The sequence below is a fragment of the Theobroma umbraticum genome, unplaced genomic scaffold (genome assembly GCF_002168275.2).
Source record: "Theobroma umbraticum cultivar Fairchild unplaced genomic scaffold, ASM216827v3 scaffold_12.0, whole genome shotgun sequence".
Lineage (NCBI taxonomy): Eukaryota > Viridiplantae > Streptophyta > Magnoliopsida > Malvales > Malvaceae > Theobroma > Theobroma umbraticum.
Genome location: NW_018397272.1, coordinates 509,639 through 535,370, shown reverse-complemented (window position 1 = coordinate 535,370; position 25,732 = coordinate 509,639). Strand labels below are relative to the sequence as shown.

The window sequence follows — 25,732 nt, the reverse complement described above, 5'->3', positions numbered from 1 at the left end:
ATATATATATATATATATTGCAATAGAAGTTTTTCCAATTAGGACTTCTTTTCAAGAATTAGTGGTTTAGCTTGTTGTTGAAAACCAGAAGGCATGATGGGTTTTGGATTTGAAGGCCTTGAAGGCCTTGCATTGTTATTCCATGAAAAGTTAGGGTGATTTCTCCAACCAAGATTATAAGTATTGGAGTATGGATTATTTTGCTACTTATTGAAGTTCTCCACAAATTGGATTGACTCAGAATTGTATGGACACTGATCACTCTAATGGCCATCTCCATGCATCTCATAAACTACAAATGAATTTTGAACTGCATGAACTCCCAACATGTCAAACTTCTTAGATAGTGTAGCCACTTATGCAGCTACTTGAGCAGTTAAGGTGCTAAGTGCATCAATTTCATAAGCTCTAATAGCTTTTCTTGAACCAAACCTTTCTGAAAGCCATTGATAATTAGTTGAGGCTATCTGTTCCAACAGGTTATAAGCATCTGTAGCATTCTTACTCATTAATGCCCCACCACCACCAGCATCAATTGTGGTTTTTATTGAACCAACCAGCTTATTGTAGAATATCTGAACTTGCAACCAATCAAGAATCCCATGATGTATATATCTTCTTAATGGTTCTTTAAATCTCTCCCAAGTTTCATACAAAGACTCACTATCAAATTGTGTGAATGAGGTTATATCGTTCCTTATTTTTGTAGTCTTGGTAGGCAGAAAGAATTTTGCTAGACAATTTTGAGCCAAGTCCTCCCATGTAGTAGTAGACGCATTAAGCAATGAATTAAGCCAACTCTTTACTTTGTCCCACAATGAAAACGGAAACAATCTCAATCTAATAGCATCATCACTAACTCCATTGTATTTGAAGATATTGCAAATCTCCAAAAAAATACACCAAATGAGAATTAGGATCATCACTGGGTAACCCACCAAATTGGACTGAATACTGAATTATTTGAATGTAAATTAGTTTAATTTCGAAATTATTTGCATTGATGAAAGGTCTCTTAATGCTTTGGTGCAAACCCTACAAAAGAAGAACAATATAATCCCACAATGCTCTATTTTCTTTGAGAACCAAATTAATGACATTATTGCCATTGTTGCTGTTATCCTCGGCCATAGTTTGATTTAAAGTTGCAACTTGCAAATTCTCACTTCGCATCTTCTGAAAGTTCTTTCTATCTCAAGATCAGAAGGAACAAGATTCAAGTTGTTTCTTCTTTGTATACAATGACCAAAGATATCTGCAAATAAACAAAAACTAATATTAAAACAAGAAAAATAAAATTTGAAGACTAAATTGCTTGGTATTAGTATTAGTAAATATTCTAGAAACAATTTCCCAGCAACAATGCCAAAAACTTGTCAGTTAAAATTTTATTATACAAGTATATGTATCAAATAATTACTATATAAGCAAGTAGAGTATCGATCTCACAGAAATTCGATCTAAAATTTTACTAAGTGCTAAAATTATAACAATTTAATCTTATCCAAACAATCAAAATTAATTAATTAACGAACCAAAATTTAAACTAAAAATAAAAATCAAAGTAATATTAACTTGAGTAAAGATCAAATCAAACAAGCCTAGGATTACAATATCCCTCACACTTCATATAAATCTTAACTCTTTTCCTTAATTAATTTCAATGGGTTAAATTGTTAACCTAGAGTTTTCAATTATTTATAAAGATCTCCCGACTCATTTTATAAAAATATCTATATTAACCAAAACACTACATTCTTATATGAATTGCAATTAAAATAGACTCATAAAGTTCAGGCTCTACTCTGACTACATATGGCCTATAGGTATATTCCTATCCTATACGCAAAATCAATTAATATGATCATATGCTATGTCAATTTTGGTTTACATTAAACTCCCTTTCTCAAATTTGTTTAGGTTTCTAAATCAATTTAATTGATGATCAGACAATTAAAAGTATTAAAAACTAATTGGAATAAACAATTCAAATCACATTAAAGATAAACAAGAAAGATATTAAAAATTTAGATTACATGTGAGTTCAATCACAATCCTAGAAAAAAAAATTAGCTACTTATAATTGCAAAGACCAATAAACTTATATAAAATTCAACCATTGAGAGTAATAAGAAAAATAAAAGCTAAGGAAGAAAACAAAACAAATATTTGCAGCCTTGCTCTCCAAGTTTCAGCCTCCACTTCTAGTTTCTTAAATATCCAAAAATTATCAACCTAATGTCTCTTAAAAATATCCTATTTATACAAATAAACTTAACCTATTCCTTAAGTCAACCAATGGATTTAATTAAGCTTTGAAGTGCAATGAGAAGCCCACATATCAATTGTTAGCCTTAAAATTACCATTCTCACAATAATACTCCTAGTCATTTTTCAACACAATTTTCTCTATCTTTCAGGTAGAACTGGGCAAAGAAATCATGAAAGTTGTAGCTTTGTCTTTTAACTTTCCAATAGCATAAGAATTGCATCATTTGGGGTTCTGCAGCATGAGTTATGGTAAAAAAACTAAAGCATATGCAAGTAGGTTTCTAGGTCTTTCAACACCTTACTCTTCAAAATTAAACCCAATTCCTTTAATTCTTAAAAAAATAAAAATTAATAAATAATAATCAAATTAAAAGAAATAAATATAAAATTAAAATAACTCACTTAAAAATAAACTAATTATAAAAAAACTAAAAATAACTAAAGTATAATTAAAAATTAAAGACTTTGTTAATATTTAATAACCAATGCTATCAAAAAATTGAGCAACTGTGATAGAAAATTTTCTGTTACTATTTTTCTGTCACAGATAATGAGTTATAATAACAGAATTATGATAGTTTTGTGACAGAAATAATGATAATTTGGTTTAGAGAATTTATGACAGATTTAGTGATGGATTCTAACAGAATTGTGACGGCATTTCAAATCTATCACTAAACCCATGACAATTAATTGGGGTGCAAAAATTTTTTCTTGGTTCTAGAATTAGTGACAAAATCTTGTGACAGAAGCCATTACAATATTAGGATTCATTGTTTGGTGACAAAATTAGTAACATAATTGTGACAGAAATTTAATTCGGGCAACCCGAGCAAATAACATTGACCAATTTAAGTATAGTTACAAATGATTGTGACAGAATAATCCGTCACAAGGATTGGTTTAATTTAATATTATATTTTTGTGGCAAAAATTAGTGACGGATTTGTGACAAATAATTTGGAGGGAAAAAGAAGCACTTTATAAATTAAAATAAAATTGATTGTCACAAATCTGTGACTGAAAATCTGTCACAAAGATTATTTTCAATTTTATTTATATAATTAAATAAAAAATTAAACACTTTCATTTGGATAAATAACAATTTTATATTTTAATTTTTTGTGTATAGTATATTTTTGAGTTTTTATAAGTATTTAATATTGGTAACATATATATGTATAAACCCATATTAATTAATATGAAATTACGTGTAATTATATATTTTAAATGATATAAATTATATGTTAATATTAATATATGATATTAAATATGGCCTACATATTTACATGTTGTGTATGCCTTTATCACAATTTTGAATAAAAAAATATAAAAATAAAAAGTAAGTGACAAATTTTTGTTATTTATAATTAAAAAAGAAGAGTATTTCTATTTTCTAAATTATGTAGTGGTACTTATTTGAGTTGACTGGAAGTTAGAAATTAAGCCAAGTTGCCAATTGGACTTTGCAAATAATGTCATTTGGACTTCTACAGTGGGAGCTATCATCGAAATATAGAAACATATGCAAACAGAGCACCTTTCTTCACCAATTGAAATTATTTTTGATCCTACTCCTACAAAAATAGAAAAATAAAAATAAATAACATAAAAAAAACATTATTAACCTAGAATAGACATTTAAACATAAATTAAACTAAACTAATAAAATAACCAAAAACACTTAAATTTGATCTTAAATCTAGTCTAACTTAGACTATTAGGAATTTAATCTCCCATTAAATATATGTATTTCATGCACATATTAGTAGTGACTACCTCATTTAAAGAGATATTTATTTCCCACTTTGAGAACAAGTCATGTGTTGTTCGAATAACGAATAAGGACACATGAGTCAGTTTGATTTTACTTAATATGTTGGACTTTGGTGTGATTTTGGGTATGGATTGGCTATCGCCAAATTTCCCTAGCGTAAATTGCTATCACAAGCTAGTTAGATACAATTACTCGAGTCAACCATCTTTTAGTATTCAGGGCGATTGTAGTATTATTCTAAACAATGTGGTATCCACCATGACAATGAGGAAATTATCGCAACATGGATGCCGTGGATTTTTGGCGGTTATTAAAGATACTCAGATGAAAGTTGAAAGTGTGGCCAATGTACTGATAATTAGGGAGATTTTTGATGTGTTTCCAAAAAAACTACCCAACTAACCCCTAAATAAGAAGGTTGAGTTTTGTGTATATTTGATGGAAGATATCAGACCAATATCCATTCCACCATATCAAATGGCATTAGCAAAACTTAAAAAACTCAAGGATTAATTGAAAGATTGATTGGATAAAGGTTTTACACATTCTGGTGTGTCACCATGGGGTGCACCAGTATTGATTGTGGGGAAGAAGGATAGATCACTTAGGGTATGCATCAATTGCTGACAGCTTAATAAGGTAACGATAAAGAATAAGTATCCAATTCCTCATATTGATGATTTGTTTGATCAGTTGAAAGGAGCACAGTGTTTCTCCAAGATTGATATTTGTTCTAGTTACGATTAACTCAAAATTAGGTAAAAAGATGTGCCTAAAACTACATTTCATACTAGGTATAGACATTATGAGTTTTTGCTTATGTCGTTTGGTCTTATGAAGGCCCCAATAGCTTTTATAGACATGATGCATCAGGTGTTCAAACCATATTTGGATAGTTTTGTGGTGATATTCATTAATGACATTTTGGTATACTCGAGGAGTAATGAGGAACATGAAGGACATCCTAAGATTATGCTCCAGGTATTGAAAGACCACTAATTGTATGCCAACTTCTCCAAATGCGAGTTTTGACTAGATAGTGTTAGTTTCTTAGGTCCTGTGATCTCTAAAAAAGGAGTTATCATAGACCCAAAGAAAATAGAAGTGGTGGTGAAATGGCCAAGGCCAACCTCTATGAAAGCGATTAACAACTTTTTAAGTTTGGTGGGATATTATAGGTGGTTTTTTAAGGATTTCTCTAGACTTGCAACACCATTGACTAGAATGACTTAAAAGAATACAAAGTTTTAATGGAACGATGCTTATGAGAAGAGCTTTGGAAAGCTTAAAAGTTATCTTACTTTAACTCCCATACTTAGCTTACCACAGAGAGTTGGTGGATATACAGTGTATTGTGATGACTCATGTGTTGGTTTAAGATGTGTGTTATGCCACATGGCAAGTTCATAGCTTATGTCTTTAAATAGTTGAAGCATGAGCAAAACTATCCTACTCAGGACTTAGAAATGACTACCGTTGTGTTCGCACTTAAGATTTAGAGACATTACTTCTATGGAGAGACATGTAAGATCTACATAGATCATAAGAGTCTCAAGAACATTTTGAGCAGAGGGATCTCAATCTTAGGCAACGTCGATGGATGGAGTTGCTTAAGTATGATTACACTATCCTATACCATCCTGACAAGGCCAATGTGGTAGCCAATGCTTGGAGTCAGAAGTCTATAGGGAGTTTGGCCCATGTCACTATTAGTAGAAGAACCTTGGCGAAAGACATCCATCGTTTGGGACACACAGGGGTACATCTTGAGGCTAGTGATACTAATGCTATAATAGCACACTTTTGGGTTAAGCTTATCATACCTAATCTCATTAAAGAAGCCCAAGAAAAAGATGAACAAGTGACCAAGGCCTTAAATGGTGCCTAAGGGAGTAAGGGGTAGTAGTTAGTCAGAGATACAGATGGATTACTCTGTTGTGGAACAAAGGTGTATGTTTTAAATTCGAATGGTCTTAGGAGGGAGATTCTTAAGGAAGCACATTTGTTGGCTTATGTAGTACATCTCAGATCCACTAAGATGTACCATGATTTAAAGGAGGTATATTGGTGGGAAAGTATGAGAAAAGATGTAGTCGAGTTCATGGCTATGTGTCTAATATGCAAACAGGTTAAAACAAACCTTCAGAGGCTTGTAGGTTTGCTACGGCCCTTACCCATTCTTAATGGAAGTGGAAGCACATATTTATTGATTTTGTGATGGGCTTACCTTGCACTAGTAAAAGGAATGATTCCATTTGGGTCATCATAGATAGGTTAACCAAGCCCATTCATTTCTTACTATTGAAGGTTACCAATGGGGGGCCTAATTTGCGAGGTTATATACTGAAAAGATAGTGCAATTGCATAGGGTTGCGATTGTCATAGTCTCGGATAAAGGTACCTAGTTCACCAATTGATTTTGGGGTAAACTCCAAAAGGCTATGGGAACCAAGTTAAATTTCAGCATTACTTTTCATCTTTAGACCGATGGAAAATCTGAGAGAACCATACAAACCTCAAAGGATATGGTACGGGCTTGTGTTGTTGATTTTGGAGTTACTTGGGATTGGCACTTGCCTTTGATAGAGTTTGCCTATAACAACAGTTACCAAGCTTGCATTAAGATGGTGCATTATGAGGCTTTATACAAGCGTAAGTGTAGATCACATATCACTTGGTTTAAGGTTGGTGAAAGGAAACTACTTGGATCAGAGATGGTTCAAGAGGCCATTAACAAGATTCGATTGATTTGAGATAAGTTGTTGATAATTCAAAGTCGACAAAACTCATATGTAAACCATAGGTGTTGAGACTTAAAGTTTGAGGTGGTTGACTATGTATTTTTAAGGGTTTCACCTACAAAGAGGATTATGAGATTCAGTAGGAAAGGCAAGTTAAGCCCGAGATATATTGAACCCTTTAAGATCCTACAGAGAGTTAGTGCAGTGGCTTATAAATTGGCGCTACCTCTAAATCTTTCTCGTATCCATCTAATGTTTCATGTGTCTGTGATTCGCAAGTATAGCCTTGATCCATCTCATGTGATTTGTTATGAGTAAATTCACTTGGGTGATGATTTGTCATATGAGAAGGTTCTCGTACATATATTGGATGGACAAGTGAAACAACTACGCACTAAAAAGGTAGTTTTGGTAAAAGGCATTTGGTGTAACCATTCTATAGAGGAGGTGACTTAGGAAGTTGAGGACGAGATGCAGCCAAAGTACCCCCACCTATTTCAAAACTGAGGTACGTAACTCTTGATCTAAATTCAAGGATGAATTTTTCTTAAAGGGGGAGAATGTGAAACTTGTAGTTTTCGTTACTCAAATAAAGGGAACAATTAACTTGGTGAGCTTAGGAAATGCCTTTGTGACTTAAGAACCTCAATAACATCCTTGGAAATTCATAAATAAAGGTTATGAAGGTTGTGGGAAAGATTTAGAATGAGTTTAGGCTTAAGAACTAAGTTTTATGAATTTGAACCTCCAGAGTCGATCCTAATGCTTGAAGGATAGATCTTGTAAAGTAGAAATTTAAGGGTAACTAGTAGCACTAGCCCAAGATTGAGTATAAACCCTTTGTAGTCGATCCTAGGGCAGCATATGGAGGCAAGATTGAGTAAATTGGTCTAGAACTGAGTGCCAATCTCCCATAGTCGATCCTAGACCACCAGATTAGATTAAATTGGGTTTAAAAGCCCTAAAATCGAAAGATCCTTCATTTTTTCCTATTTTTTCATTTTTTCATCCAATTTTTCTCAAATTTTACCCCACTCAAAAACTTCAAACTCCATCAACAAATCTTGGATTCTAAGTGCCAAAGGTAAGGATTTCCACTCCCTAAAGCATGGTTTTGATGACTTTTGGTTTTTCTCTCTAAAAGCTAAAAATTTTTCTAGGTTTTTAAATTTTGGCTAGATCTCTTTGTTTAAAGCTCACCAAGGAGGAACAATAGGAAAAGTAAGCTCTCTATTTATTGTGTATAAAGTTTGGATGAAAGTTTGTTGCAAATAATTGGAAATAAATGAAGATGAAATAGGGTTAGAAATGGGTATTCAAAGTGTTTCAAAATTTTAGGGGTTTTTGAGGATAGTAATGATTGAATATCATTTTATTAGGACTTTGAGAGTATTTATGTTTGAATATCATTTTTAAGTGATATTGGAGATATTTGAGTTGCTAAAGAAGTCGAGCTTTTGACGAAAGGTGCTAAGAGGAAGAAGGGCATGCTTTAGAAGGTGGGTAAATGTGGTATTTCTAATTATTTTAATATAATTAAGTGTGCCTATTCTCCTACCTCGTATTAAAACATATTTTGACAAACTTTATGATGTTAACAATGGTTTCAAGTTTGTTTTATGAAATTCAGATATATTATGTAAATATGTTATTATGTATTTAGTTTTAAGCATAGGGAACAAGCCTTTCAAATGTTTGATACCTCAAAAATCAATGTTTGTCTATGACTAATTGAATGATTGCAAATTTGGAAATTGAAATGAAATGATTTATTTTGCATAGGCCCTAGCCTTAAGGTAATTTGTCTTAAGATTGATGATTTAGTTTAGTCTTTGCTACGAATTTCTATTGTGTTGATTATTAGGAATATGCTTTGCTTGGAAATGGACTTTGTACACTTTGACTTCATTTTGTTTGAACCCTTTGATTTTGGATGGTGAATGGATTAACCTTTCCATTTGAAAATGAATATTTGGATATTTGGAAACATAATACAAAATGTTTTAGTGGAGCCTACTTGAGTTATGGACTTATAGCTAGTGACAGTAGCCACTAGCCATTGTGCACAATGCTTAGTTTTGATTGGGTAGTTGATTGGGTCTTAGGCCCTTTTGATTTGGTTCGGTCGGTAGTTGATAAGATTTTACCACTTTTGATATATAGTTGATGCAATGACCCACTTTGATTTGGTTGTCCATGCTACTTAATGCTCCACAATATTTGAATTGATATTTGACACTATGGAATTGAGACTTAATTTTTGTTTAAACTTTGGAGTTGGTATTGATATTATTTCGACCTTGGTGCTTGAGTTTCGTATTTGTTTGATGTTGACATTTGGATTGGATATTCGTCTCGACATTGATCTTGGATTGGGTATTTGCCCTGACTTTGGTATTTAGACTTGGCATATAAGTTTGCTATGAATTATGTTATTTTTCTATCCCTAGTTTTCTCCCAAGATTTTCTACAGATAATCACATTATTCATTTCCTTTAGAATGAAAAACATTGTTTCCCCTAACATCTTTTACAAAAGCTTTAAGACCTGATATTTATAAATCATTTTCTTGAGAATGCTTGAACAGTTTACAAATTATGATTTTATTTCAAAGGCTCAGGAATGGGTTTTCAACAAACTTTATAAATTCCTTTTTAATGAGTTTGTATCTGTTGAGACGATGGTATTGAAGTTTTGTTTGGTATGTGATCATACTTGGCACATAACTCGCACCTTGGGATGTTTGATTTGGCTTGAGATTAAGGTTCTTAAACCTTTGAATGTTTGATATGGTTGAAAGGTAACTTTGTTATTTCTTGAAATGGATTACTAGCATTATTTTTTTCAAGGTATCTTTGACAAACACTCTCCCGTTTAGCTTGTTCCCCTTCCCCACATCTGCTCATGGAGTTATTTATAACTCACACATGTAAGATGCACTTGTTTTGCACACCAATAGTTTCTTAGCTCGTTGTCTTTTAGGAAGAGCCAACACTCTGGTCATTCCTTGGTAGGTAACTTTATGGCATCCAATAGGCATCAACCTTTTGTTTCGAGTCGTACTTGGCTGGTCTTATTTGGTTTGGTCATTTTTGTTTGACTGTTATGAATATGACTATGCTTATGCCTCATACAAATGACATGTATATGTAATTTACCATAGAATGGCCACACTATGTAAATGCCATGAGATGGCCTATAAATGATATTTTGTTATGTATTGCTTCTGCATTTTGAGCACATGAGCGTGCAGACTAATATGATTAAATCCTATGTGATTTAATGTGTTCATACATATTTGAGATATGGTTCCATGGTGATGAGTCTCATGAGGTAATTCTAAGTGTTTACTTTGCTTTGCTACTTTTAGGCTTGCATGGGTTAAGAGCGTAACTCCCATCGATATCCTTGCACCAATCATGGCCCCCAAGTTTGGGTTGTGACACATATGCAAACCATAGACGTGGAAAGTTGAAGTTTGAGGTTGGTGACCATGTGTTCTTAAGGGTTTCGCCAACCAAAGGCATTATGAGGTTTGGCAAGAAAGGCAAGCTAAGCCCAAAGTATATTAGACCTTTCAAGATTCTAGAGAGAGTTGGTGCAATGGCGTATCAATTAGCACTTCCTTTAGATCTCAATAGTGTTCATCCTCTGTTTCACGTTTCAATACTACGGAAGCACCAACCAAATCCATTTCCATGATTCAACGTGAATCCCTATTGTTGGGAAATGATTTGAGTTACGAAATGGTACCAGTAGCCATACTAGATAGGCAAGTGAAGAAGTTACACTCCCAAAAGGTAGCATTGGTTAAAGTGCAATGGTGCTATCACTTGAGTGAGGAGTTGACTTGGGAAGTTGATGAGACATGCAAGCAAAGTACCCACACCTATTTACCAAAGGTTAGTACATAACTAGAATTCAAGGACAAATTATCATAAGGAGGAAGAATGTGAAATCCTACCTTGAGTAAAAGGATAAGTTAAAAAATCCTTAGGTGAGCATATAGATTACATATTTTGAATATCAAACTTAGTTTTAACCATTAAAAGAATTCATTAACACTTTTGGTTGTCTATCACTTTTGAGGTAGAAACTTTTTAAAGTCTAGAAGGGGTCAAAATATGTGATTTTTATAGAACAACCTTTTGGGAAAAAAATGGCGTTAATGATTCCATGGACATTTAGATGACCAAAAATGATTTTTTCCATAATTTTTAGAGCATGTTTGCTATGATATGGGAGCTGTAAATTTAATTTCAATTGAACTTTTTCTATTTTGTTCATGAAACCAAAATTTAGATTTTAATTCTTTTAGATTTTGATTGTTTTGATATTTTTATTGAATCCAAATGGGGGGTTGTATGAAAATTTTAATAAAATTGTTGTTAATGGCATACTTGTAAATGCTATCAAACTTAGAGTTATGCTTTTTAATGTAAATAAGCTAGGCAGGTTTTATAGATAATTTGTCTTAGAAATTACATTCTGTTTCAAATGTATCAATACATGTTTATGATATATCGATACATATTCATAATGTATCGATACAATTTTTCTAAAACCAAATGTATCGATACATATGGTCCAAATCTATTGATACATTTGGCCCAAATGTATCAATACATTTTGTTGTTCTCAAAAAAATAAAAAGGGTAAAACTTTATTTTCACACTCAAAACTATAAATACCTCACATTTTTCGATGGTTTTCAACCCTCAACCATTTTTCCAAAGTATTTCCCTTATCTGAAGCTCTCTCAACCTAGTTTTGATCAAAATCCTTATCTTTGATCATTAAAAAGATTTGTTTTGAGTTTAAACAATAAAGATGACATTTTTATACTTTGAAAACTTTAAATGTTGATTTGTAGCTTCTAAAAATATTTTTTATGGCTCAGATTTTTCTATTTATGAGTAAAGCTTAAGGGTCTTGAGGTTTTGCAAGCATCTAAGCTCACTTAAGGTATGGATAAAGGTAGGTTTTTAGCATGTGTTTTAACTAGAAACTACTTTTAGTCATAAGCGAAAAAATTAAAAAATGCCTAGGATAATTATTTCAAGATTTTTATTTTAGGAATTGATTGTAATGAATGTTATGTGAAAGGAACGCTTAAAATCTCCATAGCTTTTGCTGAAATGAAGTTGTGATTAGAGCTAGGAATCGAATCTCTAGCCAAGTAAATGGATACACCACTTTTAAATTATTTTGATATGTAAAGCTAGCATGATTTTTATGGAAAAGATTATTTATATATGTTGAAATGATATCTCTAAAATGGTTTATCAAAGGATTTGAGTTTCAATAATGAACATGATTGTCTAAGAAAATAAATTTTTAATGATTGTGATATGATTGAAAAAATGATTCTCAAAACATTTATGAATCTACTATCTATGCAAATATTCTACTATGTATTAGTTTTCAACAAGGGGAGACAAGTACTTTATTTTTGAAGTCCACTCGATTACTCAATTCTTTGAACTAGTATGGGTACGAGATATTATATGCTTATTTATGGATGTTATAATGTGCATGTTTTGTATAATAAATGCCATAAACTTATGTATATGATGTAAATTTCATATATCATATAAGATGATTAAGTATATATGATGAATACCATAAGATTGTGTATACAATTTAAATTCCAAATACCTTATGAGGTGATTAAGTATGCATGATGAATGCCATGAGATTATGTATATGGTGTATATTCCATATACCTTATGAGATGAGTAAGCATATATGTAATGGACTTTCCACATACCTAATGCTATGAAAATGAGAACTCAATAAGTGTATATGATTCCACTTTCATGAGGTGTAAGTGATGCCTTCACTTTTATGATGCATCATAAACGTCCGAGATGCAATGGGATTGTACATTATAGGCCTAAGGTTAATGGGGAAAATATAATCACATTGTATGATTTAGTATAATAGAATAAGGCATTTTAATGTTAATGGGATGATTATGATTGTTATATGTTTATGAAATGTTGTATGTCGAGTTTATCTAAGTATTGTTTATGATTTATACACTATGTTGGCACAGAATTAAGTATCATGGAATGACTTGAGCATTAAGGGTAGTCCTAAGAGATAAGAGGACTTAAAGAATGGTGAAAATGCTAAATTTTGCCTAAAAACTTGGGTTCTATGTTCAAAGTATCGATACACAAGGAGCATGTATTGATACATTCTAAGCAAAATGCTTTAGGAGGCTTTCTGTGTGAAATGTATTGATACATTTCACTAAGGTATCGATAGATTCTTGAAAGTATCGATACATTCAAGAATGTATCGATAGATTCACTGCAGAAAAGTTTGTTTGATTAAATTTGATTAGAATTTCAAAGGTTAAAAGGCTTCTAAGGGTTATGCAAACTTGACTTCATGCAAATGCTATTTAAAATGCATTCAAATACCATGTTTCATGAACTTTATGATTAAATTGTTTACAAATGGCATGAGATTCCAAGTGCATGTTTATAAAATACTCTTATCCCCTAGCTTGTCCCTTTCCCATATCCACTCATGGAGTCTTTGTGATCACATGTTTTTTTTCCCAATTTATTTTGTTACCGATCAGTGATAGCATTCTGATAGCAGCTAGTGTTGAGGATACAAGTGTCCGATCTTCATTTTTTGGTAGGTGTCTAGTAGCCACTTGATGCTTAGGGGTCAATCACATTCCACTGACAAGTCAGTCTTATGTTTATATTTATGGTTTTGATTATGTTTTTGGACTACAAACATGTTATGTTAATGTAGCCTATGATTGGGCACTTTACGCTATGAATGTTATGTTCAAATGTAAACAACAGCTCAAGAGCCCATATGGACACCCAAGGGTGTTGAGACATGTAAAGGATATGGTGCACTAAGAATGTGAAAATCATATGATATGTGAATGTTGCTCTCACACTAATATGTTAAGAACTTCTATATATGTTTAATGTTGCGTATGATAGTATGCATAAATTGAATTATATACTTTGATGACTATGTATGTTTTCCAAATATGAATGTTTAATGATCAATGTTAAAGAGGCTTTCTTAGACCTAACAGGCTATATCTGTCTGGGTCCTTGAGTTGGTCACAATCCCTCCAAGAAATAAGATGTGATATAATAGGAGTTACAAATGATCATTTAACTGATCTAAGTTGTATAAACTTCAACTCAAACACTTTCACAAATATAGGAGTGGAATACAAGTGTAAAAAAGAAGGTTTTTTCTCTTTTTGGCTTTCTCAAACTTTTTGGACCTCCTCTAAACTCTTTGTGACCGTGGAAAAGCTTTAAATACTTGAAAAGTCACTTATGGCCATTGGAGATAGAAACTAGTTGTTATAAGCAATTTTTGGCAGTGAATTTATCTTTTTAGGCTTAAATTCAAATGTGCTAACAATGCTTCATTAATCAATTAAAGGCAAGCTTTAATCAATTAAGCTTTCTCTGACTTGCAATGTCTGGCAATTCTTTTCATTGTGCTAATCGATTAAGAACTTTCTATTTTGGGACCTTTTCAAGCATTATTTTTGGCCAACTTTTTTTCAACTTATTAATGCTCCCTTTAACTATTGAAGCTTCTCTTCTTTCATCTTTAACTAATTAAAATAATCTTTAATTGATTAAGAATTCTTTAAATTTGAATTTCTTTGTTTGGCGCCCTTGAACAGTCACTATCACTTTGAATTTGAATTTTGGTGCTTTTAGGTACTTCAAGCTTGAGCTTAATCGATTAAGCCCTTTGATTAACCAATTAATAATTTTATGTCTTTGCGTCTAGTACCTTTTTTAATCAATTAACCTTGTGCTAACTGATTATGATTTCTCTATTTTGCTTTTTGTATAGTGCCCAATTTTGCCTTAGTTGATTAAAGCTTAATGTTAATCAGTTAAGAACATTCTATTTTTACTAAGTCTTCTACATTAGCAACCTTCTTAACTTGCTTTTAAACATCAAATTTATTATGAGAATTAAACTTTATCTTGCACACTTAAGTAGTGTAGTTAGACTTTAATGAATAAGGAATATTTTGTTATCATTAAAAACATATAGAGTCAACAAATTTGACATAAAAATGAAGGTGTGGCGAATGTCATTCTTGGTATAAGAATAATTACAGACAATGATGACATAACATTGTCTCAATCTCATTACAGTCAAAAAATTGTAATGAAGTAGGCAAGTCAGATTGTACACCAATGTTTATGTCTTACAATTCTAATCTAAGGCTGATACCAAACAAAGACAACCTAATTGCACAAGTAAAATATGCATTAGGTAATTAGATGCCTAATGTATCCAGTGGCGTATACAAAGCCAGATATAGCATTTGTTGTTGAGAAATTAAGTTAGTAAACAAGTAATCCAAGTAACTTGCATTAGCAAGCAATGAATAGAGTACTTAGACACTTAAAGAAGACAATCAACTATAGACTTTGCTATAATGGATATTTGCGTCAATTTTCTACACTCAAGCATACGTATCTCTCAAGTAATATAAAATTATGTTAAGTATCATTTCCCATAGAGATTTGCTCCTAAACTTTTACTAAGTATTAAATTTTTAACAAAATTTATCCTATCCAAGCTCTCGATTTTCAATACTTAATTAATTCAAAATTTACTTATGACACTAAACTAAGAATACGAATTTAATTTTACTAAAGAAACTATTACCTTAAAAACCTAGGATCATGGTGCCTCTCAATATTTTATTTAAATTTAATCCTTTCCTTTTAAACTTAAATTAATGGGGCAAATGGCTAACATAGAATCCGATTTTATGTACAAGTCTCTATCGAGATTCTTGCACACATATTCTTCAAAATTAATTCCATATGTCCATGCAAATTAGTTAAGAAAAGCTCATTAAGTTTATGTCTAATAAAGCTGCCTATGGTATTTAGATATTTGACTATCCTAAATACGAATCTATCACCTAACCTCCTAATGAATCAAACAAAAGCTATTCAAATCAATGGTCTAATCTAAACTCCCTTGATCTAGTTGCATTTAGAGGACTTAATCATTTCAACTTTTAATCAAGCAGTGAAAAGCATTAAGCATAGATTTGAATAAACCATACAATACCCATTGATACTAAGCAAAGAAAAATCATATACTCAAATTACATATTGAAATAAACCATAATCCTAGAAATGAATTTAGTTCATTATAAGTTCTTCAGCAAACATCACAATTTCAAGAGAACAAATAAAATATACAACAAAAGGATAAGAGAGAAACAACAAAACTAGAATGAAGAACAAGATTGTAATTGATTCTCCATCTTCAATTGTCTTTGTTTTCTTCTCATTTCCTCCTTTGTAAAACTTTTTTCTTTCTCTCTAAATTTCCATTTGTTTTTTACACCTATCTCTTTCAACTACTAAAAATCACATATTTATAGCCCAAAAAGCCCTAAAAAAATAAAATCCCCAATAGTTGTGTTTTAGTAAAACACATCAGAATGTCATGACATTCCTCTTTGAGTGTCTCGACACTCTATACTTCTTTTTTTTTCTTCACTTTCTAACCAGTGTTGCAACTCTCTTCCATGGCCACCACAGCACTGAGGGCTCAGGAATTTGTATGGCAGCAATGCTTCCTTTGGGCGTTGCAGCCTTGAGTCCTTTAAGGTCACGACGCTACTTTCATGTGCTACCTTGATGCAAAACTACTTCAGTACCTCATCTTGCAAGGTAATTTTCTCCTAACTCAATGTTAATCTTGGCAAAATAGTAAACATGAAAGTTATAGGTATGCCTCCTATATTTTTAATGGTGCAAGAATCGCGTTGATTGAATCTCTGTAGTTTAAGTTATGCTAGAATTACAGTAGCATGTTTAGTGGAACTCTGCACTTAGTCTCTATTGCATAGTTCATCACCATTTAACTTTATGCATTTGAAAACCTAAAAAGAAAAAGACTAAATCAATATTGGCTTAAATTAAGACTTTCAACATAAAAATGAACTAGAATTACTTTAATTGAAACAATTTAACATGTTTTAAACTAATTAACAAAAAACATAAAAACTATTTAAAATCGACTTAAAACAAAAAGACTTAGCTATTTTAACATCCAATATGTGGCTAAATAACTCTATATAATATAGTTATCAGATATCCATTAATGCTAGAATGATATTTAGATGCTAGTTGGATTATAAGTTTGGAAGATCATGCTTTTATAAGCGGACGAATCTTCATTCTTGGTGGGGATGATTTCTTAGGGGTCAAAGAAACAAACATGTATAACGGATTCCACCATGGCAACTGAATTCATTGCATTACCTGTTAACACCAAAAAAGCCAAATGGCTAAAAAATTTACTCTTTGGTGTACTTTTGTGGAGTAAACCAATTTTTCCGATTTCTATCCATTGTGATAAGTGAAGCAACTCTAGAAAGAGCATATAGCCAAGTGTATAATGAAAAGTTTAGACATATTGGATAAGACATAGCTATGTCTACCAATTGATTTCAGATGAAGTGATCACTATAACTTTAGTGAGATATAGTGAAAACTTGTCGAATCCTTAACAAAAAGTCTTTCTAAAGATCTTATAAATAAAACCTCAAAAGGGATGGGGTTCAAGCTCATAAATTGAAAGTCACTTGTGGTGGAAATTTGACTCAATGCTTGGTATAATGTTAAATCTTAAGTTCAATGAGACAAAGTACACCATTTGTATTTGGTTGCTAGCACTATAATATGATATATTATAGTCAATCTCAAGTAAAATGCTAGTTACCCATAATGATAACGAAATGACAAGTCATATACTCTTAATAGACCTATAACTTAAAGTTGTTAGAATACTTTAGTTGAGGGGGCATTCTTGATGGGATCTGCCCATACGAGTTTTTACTAAGTAAAGGTTCAATCAAAAGATACCTCCATTTATGCAATTGATTTCCAAAATTATCAAACCTCGAGGAAATAACCAGACCTCTTAACCAATTAACATATTTTCTATTTTGCTTCAGCTTATCACTCAACCATGCCTTAACTGATTAAGGTCCCTCGATAATCAGTTACTAAGGTTCTGTTTTTGTTCATTACGTACTCTTTCCCTCTTAACTAATTAACTTTTCATTAAACTTAACAAGTTCCTTAACTTGCCTTTAATTAACAACTTTGTTAAGAGTGTTAAATTAAATCCTGCACACTTTAATAACAAGATTAGACATTAATGAATGAAGAATGCTTTGTTATCATCAAAAACATATAGAGTCAACATTCTTTCCTTTTTTTTAATGCTGACAAAGCACTCCTAGATTAGTAGTGTAATGTCTGCAAATAGCAAGAATTTATTTTGTATAGTTTTAGGGGTTGCTCCCCATAAATATATGCTCATTAAAATTATTCAACATAAGGCCATTCAAGCACAAGAGTCTATATATACATATATGTCTGTATATATTCAATTTTCAAACATTCAGTATAAGTTTAGCATAAAAATATGAAAAGTTAGCACAACAAAAGCCACATAACACGTATACATGTTAAAAACATTGTTCAATATTGTTCATCACGAAATAAACAAAAAACATACCAATACAGAGACAATAAAAGTATATATTAAAGACTGATTTCATGATTCTTATCAACTCAAATTCCTAATCTTATTTTCTTGTCTTCCTATTTTTTTCCCCATTTTTGGCATCATCCAAAAAGAGTTCTAAGCTGAATCAGATGAGGGTAAGGATTTGTCAATGCCAAATGAATATTGAGATGTTTGGAAGAGGAGCGAGATGGAGAATCTGATGAAATGGCTCGGGGCCTTACAAGTTTAGAGGATTTATTGTAACACACCTTGAAACCATTTCCTAATTTTTCAATTATGTGTTCCAACATGAAGCTTTATCCAGATTAAACATGAAAACACCAAGTTTTTCTTTGCCAGGTGATAACTCTATTATATAGAGGTATTTAACTACATTTTGGGATGATAAAATAGCTAAGTCCTCATGTTTTGAGTCAATTTTAGATAATTTTTAAGTTTTTAGTTAATTAGTTCAAAGATTGTTCATGTACTTTAATTTTGTTAATTTTAATGCAATTCATGTTGAAAGTCTATATTTAAGTCAATGCTGATTTGGTCTTTGATATTGTAGATTCATATGTGCTTAAAGTTGAATGTTGGTGAACAAGGTAATGGAGACCAAGTATAGACTTTTATTGAACATGTCGCTATGTTTCAGTCATAACTTAAGCTACAGAGATCCAATCAATGTGACTCTTCGACCATTGCAAAGCTAAGAGGCAGACCTACAACTCTTTTGCTTACCATTTCACTCAGATCAGCCTTGAAGTAGGATAAAATCATGTTGTAAAATAAGGCACCATAACAGACTACACCAAGACAGCACAGGAATTGGTAGTATTGTAGCCTTGAAGAGCTCAAGGCTGCAGCACCCAATGGAGCATCAATGCTCCCATGCTAAACCCGAGAGCTCGACACCACAATGCCCAAAGAGGAACACCATGGCACCAGATGGAAAGAATGTAAAAAATATATATAAGTCAAGAGTGTCATGGTGCACCTAAAGCAAGGTCGCAGTCCTCTACTATGGATTAATGAAGTGCAACCAATTAAGAAATGAGTTTTTAGGGTTTGTTGGTGGCTATAAATTTCATTTTTAGTAACTAAGAAAGGAAGTTGATAAAGGCAATGAATGGCGGTTTTTGAGAAAAAAGAAAAAGGTTTTCAACGAGATAAATGAGAAAAAATCGAAGGAATTGAGGATCAAGAATCAACAAAGGATTTGATTTTCTTTACTCTACATTTCTTTTTCATTATTTTGTTGTAGCAATGATCTTTTCTCTTGATTTAATTATGTCTATTGTAAATACAATGATGAACTAATTTTATTTTCTAGGATTATGGGATATTTCATTATGTAGTTTGATTATTTGAGTTTTTCTTGCTTAATGTTAATGGAAATCACATGGTTTATTCAATTCTGCACTTAATGCTTTTCACTGTCTGATCACCAGTTAAAATAAGGGGATCTCTAAATGGAACTTGACAGGGAGTTTAGGATAGACCATAGTTTTGAATAGCCTTTGTTCGATTCACTTCAGATTTAGGTGATAATTTTGTATTTAGGATAGACATATACCTAAATACCTTAGGCAACCATATGAGAACATGAATTTAAAAAACATTTTCTAACTAATTTGCATAGACATATGGGATTTATTTAGAAAAGGTATGTGTGCATAATCTTAACAAATGACATGTACATAATTTAGATTCTAGGTTAGCCATGTACTCCATTAATCTAAGTTAAGGAAATGATTTAAATCAAACAAAGTTTTAATAGACAGCATAATTCTAGGTTTTGAGTGAATATTTCTTTTAGTGACATTTTGTGCTTCGCTAAATATTTAATTAATTATTTATTTTTAATTTAATTAATCCTTTGAAATCAAGTGCTTGAATAAGATTATTTTGTTAGAAGTTTAGTACTCAGTAAGAATAGATACAAATCTCTATGGGAAATGATGCTCAACTTACTTTATATTATTTGTATAGCAACGTGCACTTACGTCTATAATCTGACCAACTCAAGGTAAATAAAGTAAAGCCTATGCATTACAAATAGGTAAACTTTCCTTTAGAAAGTAATGCACATGTAGATAGGCGGTTGCCATGAGTATGAATTAACAACTCGGAAAAATTCCACAATGCACTTTTCCATTAACTAGATGTTGAACCACTGGTTACAGGGATTGAAATTCGATTTCACAAGAACTACCATTAATATCGCCTTACAATAAATTACAAACGGTTAGCAACTTAACCAAATTATATCTATGAACAAATCAATCCCAGAGTTCTTATTTTACAATCAAATTCAATACACTATATAACACTACCAAATACCACAAATAGCAAAACAAACACTAATACTGAATGCAATACAATAGAAATCCATACGATCCTAATTTACTAGTAGTTACAAATGCACAAAGAGATGCACTTCTTCTATTAATGGATGACACTTTTCTCTTTCACTTCTTTTGCTGCCATACCATTCTCTTTCACTTCTTTGGCAACATCAGCAGATTTTTCCTTCTCATTTTCTTCTTTCTCAAAATGCTGCTTCTTTTTCTCTTATGTCTTCTCCTTTGCATAAGCTTCTTCTTCAGCCTTCTTAATTGCTTCCTCTTTCGCAATCTTAAAACCTTCAATCAGTCTCTCAAAACAAGTATCCTCCTTTTCATAATCTGACTTTGGCATCAAATTCTCTACGACATCTACAAGAGTCATTTTCATTTCTCCTAACAATCTTTCTATTTCTTCAAACAATGGATGAGATTCAATTTTCAAATAATTCTTTGCTAACACTATGAATGCATCAAAGCAGCAGTAGGACATTTCAATGTGCACGTCCATTCTTCCTCTCCTTATTAAAGCTGGATCAAGCTTCTCCACATAGTTAGTAGTAAAAACAATGATTCTTTCACCCCCACAAGCTGACCAAAGCCCATCAATACAATTCAAAAGCCCCGATAAAGTAACCTTACTCTCTTTTTTCTCTTCTTCATTTACCATTTTTGCAACCAAATCCATCCCTTCATCATCGTTGTCTTTTGCTTTCTTTTTTTTCTCTCTTTGGCCAGTAAGATCAAAGGAGCAATCAATATCCTCGATTACTACAATTGACTTGTTCGAGGTATCAATCAAAAGCCTTCTCAACTTTGAGTTATCCTTGACTGTAGTAAGCTCAAGATCATAAACATCATAATCCAGAGGATTTGCCATGGCAACAATCATGGATGATTTGCCAGTTCCTAGAGGACCATAAAGGAGGTATCCACGCTTCCAGGCCTTTCCAATTCTAGCATAGTAATCTTTACCCTTGTTGAACTTGATGAGATCGTTCTTGATTTCTTGTTTCTTTTTTGCCTCCATTGCCAAAGTATCAAAAGTTCTAGGGTGTTCAAATGCCACATTGTTCCACTTGGTCCTTTTGTATCCGTACCAATTATTACTAGGATTGTTTGAATAGAGTTTTCGCTACCGGTTCTTCGTTGCAATTGCCTTTCCTTCTTTTAACACATGATTAACATAAGACTTCGTGATGAGTTCTCTAGGGCGTTTGTGGACCGTAAGCTTGTAAAACTTTTGTTCATCATCAATAGGAAACCATAAAATTCACTGGGTTTTGGGAGGAGTTTTCCTTGCAGCCCCCCAAATCTTGACCCCTTGAAACTCATCAGTGACTTCCTCGTTGTAATCTATGCTAAGGACTACAGACTAGCTATCTTCGACAACATCAACCTTAAGCTGCTTAGCAGAGGCAAAGGACTTGCCACTAAGATAAGTTTTTATGGTAGAGTTGTTAGTGTAAGCCCTGTAAGCCAATCGATTTTGTGCTTGTAAAACACTAAATTAATTAGTCATATTTCATGTTAAATACATTATGGATATTTTATATAATGTATAAGGTATTTCTTTATCCAAGAGTTTATTTATAAAGAGTTATGAGAGACTTATGTAGATAAAGTCCTTAGAATATAATGGCCTTGCAAAGAAATTATAAATGTTATAATTATGAGATTCTTATGCATCAAAGCCTTGTTCCTAAATATGTTCTTGGTTATTGTATTGTCAAGAGTAAGGGCATTGACAATGCTTAAAGGCTAGTACATGCTACGCCTTCTTACTTTAGAAGTAAGTAATTGATCTTATAGGTTGAAGTATGTGAGATACTTTGATCTTATAGGTTGAAGTATGTGAGATACTTAGGGATTGTATGTGGGTGCTTGTTATGGAACAAGTTCACTGAACATGACCCACGATAAGAGTTCCATTTGGTATTTCATTCAAGAGTCTATGAAAATACTCTCATGTGTCAGTAGTGTAAGTAATCCTTAGACTTGTGATACCAGGTTATCTTGTATTTGAATTGTCATGCTTTGATTCCACCTTTACAAGTCTGGAGATGGTCAGATGCTTAAACAGGGTGTTTTTGGGCATGGCATGAAGCATACGAAGATGAATAAGTAGTTTAGAAAGGATTCATCACTCCAAGTGATTTGAAGGGGACATATCTCATTTGTTCATGGCTTATATTTGATTAAAAGTCCTTGGCCAAGGTAATCTTGATAGATCAATATAAAAGTTGCAGGACTAATATGGATAAGTTAGACAGTAGACACCGAATCGGGATTTCTATCTATCTGGGATATATGATGAAAGGATCGAATTACACTGAGATACTATACACTGATAGGTTAGTCAAATCATATTAGCTCTTCTTAATTGAATTAATTTATATTTATTGCTAACATGTTGGAAACCTAATGGGTCACACACATAAGGTGAATTGTCGAATTACTTTAAGTTCAATTGAATGTAATCTAATTGATTTTATAGAGGCTTGATCCAATTAAGAAATAGGCTAAATCAAATATGATTTGATGGAGTATTAAATAAAGGCCCAATTAGCCTAAGACATTTTATAATCCTTAATGAATATAAAGTAGGTCAATTCACTCTATAAAAGAATCCCTTAACTGCTTCTTCAATATTAAGAAGAGTTCTATTTTACGTTCTCATGTGTTGACATAGGATTACAGCCCAAAAGAGAGAAACACAAGAGAGCTCAAAAAATTGAGAGTTTGCTAACACATATTTCAGCTTAAGGATTCACAAACTCTTAGTGAAAAGATTTTGACAAATCACTGTTGGATCACCATTAGAGGCAGAACAATTGTACTGCTATGATTTGATAAGTCCTAGTTGGTGTACAAAAGTTAAAACAAAAAGCTGAGGACTCCACCAAAGAAAGCAGACTTTCAGATATATCAAAATTTCTCTTGTAGTTTTTCTAGATTAGTTTCAATTAAAGTGATCTATAGCTTTAGAGATTAAAATTTTAATAATATTTTACTGTGTATGAGTTATCTTAATATGATTTAAATCCCCAATAAGAGTAGGGTTCACTACGTTTCATGCATTCCCCAATGAATTTATCAAAGGTGATTTCAACATAAGGATAAGCAATACTCACAAGTTTTTTGAAATGTTTTTCAATATAATCTTGAAGGCGGTAAGGGAAGAATTGTTTAAACAGGGCGTAAATGAACATCAAACTTTCCATGGTCGAGCCTACATGAGACCACATCTCTCCCATCCTCATTTTTTTGCAACTCCTTTCTCCCCACCTTACAGCTCTTCAAATTTTTCTATGTGCAAGGGATCCGAGATGTTGTATATATAAAGAGAGAGGACATTAGTACAATGTGTGACTTGTTGATCAAGTTAGAGGTTTTCCACAGTATCCCTAGTTCCTACCTAATTTCCACTGTCCTAGGATAAAGACAGTAGAAAGTGGCCTAAAGCAGTCCTCAAGTCTTTGTTTATTCAAGTTTCAACTTTGTTTGCTATGATATCACAACAATGATGTCATCACCTGCGAACATGGAGACTGGAAGAGTTGGTTGACTGGACAAACTCCAATTTCCAGGAGTTCACTTAAACGTGTTCGTTGACGGGTCTTCGAAAGGTACAGGGCCGGCCGAGTTTTCTATATTTTTTCCATTTTTTAATAGCATTAAAACAAACAGAAAAAAGAATTAATAGATACCCTGGAGAACAGCAAGATGCAACCATATTCATTGGCTAATAGTTGAGACTTGAGAGTAACCATTCCGTGTCATTTCTTGAACATTAGTCGGTTTTTACAAAGTATTCATAGTTTGTCCTGATTAGAGTTAGAGCCTGGAAGCACAAAGGTCTTATTACCAGGATGAATAAAATTAGTTTGCCAACCAAGCTTCTCCTCCAACCTTTGATTCTCTTTTTGTTTTCCAAGTGCTTTTGAAGCACCAAAAGCATATTGCTCTTTTAAAGCATGTCTGCTGATAACAATCTTGGAAGTGAAACTACTCTGACTTGTTAATGGTGGGAAAAGGCAGATCCTGTCCTGTCCTGGATTTCCTCCATGATTAACAAATTGATTGGATTTTAAATCAGTCCTCATTCTTTTACTAAGATAAAATTTATTTTCTAATTCGAATCCTTTTGAGATCAAATCATGGTTGTCAATTCTTGTAATAGTGGGTGTTCCTTTGTGTGTGACCCATTAGGTTCTTAACATATTACTAATGAAATTGAATTACAATATTATCAATTAATTAATTTAAACGAATCATATTCAATTTTAAATTAATTAATTCAATTTCATAGGCCATGATTAGCATCTAGCAATGCATCATAGCCACTCAATTGTTAAGAGAGTTAAAGAATTCTTTGACAACCTTTCAATGTATAGTTTTTCAGTGTAATTCATTTCCTCCACATACAAGACAACCTGGTATCTTAAGTCTAAGGAGTAGTTACCCAACTTACACTTGAGAAGTATTGCATAGACACTTGAGTGAGGTACCAAATGCACTTCTCATGACGGATCATGTTCAGTACTCCCATTGTAAGCACCCACATGCTAGTTCCAAGTATCTTTATACTTTAACCTATAAGAGCGATTGCTTACTTCACAAGTAAAGAACATAACATGTGTCGATCTTTGAGCATTATTGATGCCCTGTCTCCATAATATAATGATCAGAAACTTTTAAGAACAATGCTTTGATGCATAAAAATCTCATAATTGTATCCTAATACAATTTCTTTGTAAGGCATATATAGTTCCATGAGCTTTATCTACATAAGTACAAAAAGTAATTAAGTCACAAACTTATGAATAAAGAACTACCTCAATGTTATTATGAATAACACAATGCCATACATGAATATCTCAAAATTGCAATTCACATACAACCACAGATCGACTTGTAAGGCTTACACTGACAACTAGGCACTTCTTCATCCAGCCCATGTTCATCTTCATCATCATCATGATGCAAATGATGAGGTTGAACAGAAGCACCACTTTGCACAATTA

At 32.4% G+C, this 25,732-nt stretch overlaps 2 pseudogenes; one reads left to right on the top strand and one right to left on the bottom strand.

Moving 5' to 3' along the window:
• The window catches only part of LOC110426841 (AAA-ATPase At3g28610-like), an 89,238-nt pseudogene that overhangs the window by 62,084 nt on the left and 1,422 nt on the right, over nucleotides 1-25,732 (top strand).
• LOC110426840 (AAA-ATPase ASD, mitochondrial-like) lies at nucleotides 20,809-23,994 on the bottom strand (annotated as a pseudogene).